This window comes from Epinephelus moara, chromosome 4 (genome assembly GCF_006386435.1).
Source record: "Epinephelus moara isolate mb chromosome 4, YSFRI_EMoa_1.0, whole genome shotgun sequence".
In the NCBI taxonomy this organism is placed as follows: domain Eukaryota; kingdom Metazoa; phylum Chordata; class Actinopteri; order Perciformes; family Serranidae; genus Epinephelus; species Epinephelus moara.
In genome coordinates this window covers 8,169,900-8,171,109 of record NC_065509.1, presented here as the reverse complement: position 1 = coordinate 8,171,109, position 1,210 = coordinate 8,169,900, and positions in this window count along the sequence as shown.

Sequence of the window (1,210 nt, the reverse complement as noted above, 5' to 3'; positions counted from 1 at the left end):
GTTGAATTTTTTCTGTGTTTTTTCTATGATGTGGTTAAAGTTCATAGGGCACCTGTTGCTTGTGTTTTTGTTGATGGTGATTCCCAAATAGGTGACAGACTCTTTTACAGGTATGTTGGAGATGGATGTACTATTACAGGTTTTGAGTGGGAGCAGTTCACACTTACTAAGATTCAGGTGAAGTCCGGATGCTCTGGAAAAAACTGAAATTCGGTTAACAGCAACTGAAATTTGTGAGGCATTTTTTAGAAATAAGGAAGTGTCATCTGCCAGTTGGCTGATGACGATTTCCCTGTCTGCTATAGATATCCATTTGATGGGGCTCTGCTTAATAAAGTCAGAGAGCAATTGGGCACATATCAGAAATAAATATGGTGACACAGGACAACCCTGCCTGATTCCACAACCTAAATCAAAACGTGGAGAAGTACCTGTGTGCATTTTAATTGAACAATTCGCTTTTTTATACATGGTTTCTATTGCTGAACAAAAGTATTTACCAAGGCCAAATTTCTGTAGTGCCTGGAACATGAATTTGTGTTCAATGGTATCAAACGCTTTGCAAAAGTCCAAAAAAAAGACGCGGATCCAGCTGCAGCCCCGGAGCAGAAGCCCCTGACGTGACACAAGCCTCTGGCTTGACGGAAGTGCCCCTAACATGACGGAAGTGACGTGTTTTGCTGGATAGTACTGTCACGGTCTTTGTGTGGAACTGAGCTCGCAGGACATAGCATCTCAACGCAGTAGGTTTCAGGTAAGCTAACTGGAATAAACTGGCAGAAAATAGCTGTTGTTTATTCTGTGACCGTAAGAAGAGGTCTCCGGTGAGTGGCGAGGGCAGGGCTCACCTATGGTCCCGCCCGGGCCTGACCTCCGCGGCCTGGACGGATGCTCAAGTGTGGGTGAGAGGAGCGAAGAGGACCGCGGAGGTCAGGCCGGGCGGGCCGACACCGTGTAGTCAGGCCGTTACAACACTAAATTAAGCAGAGTGACGGACACAAAGCCTTCAATCTGGCTAAAAGACAGCTGAAATGCTAAACAAAAAAAAAATACAGTGGAGTTTGGATTTGTTTCTTGAAGTTATGTGCTCATCATCTTTTCTGTGTCTTGCAGGCTGCCAGGAGAAGAGGACTGGCCGTCAGATATTGTTTGTGGAAATTTGTAAATAAAGTTTGTCAAACTGACTTTTGTCTCTTCATTGTGCACACTT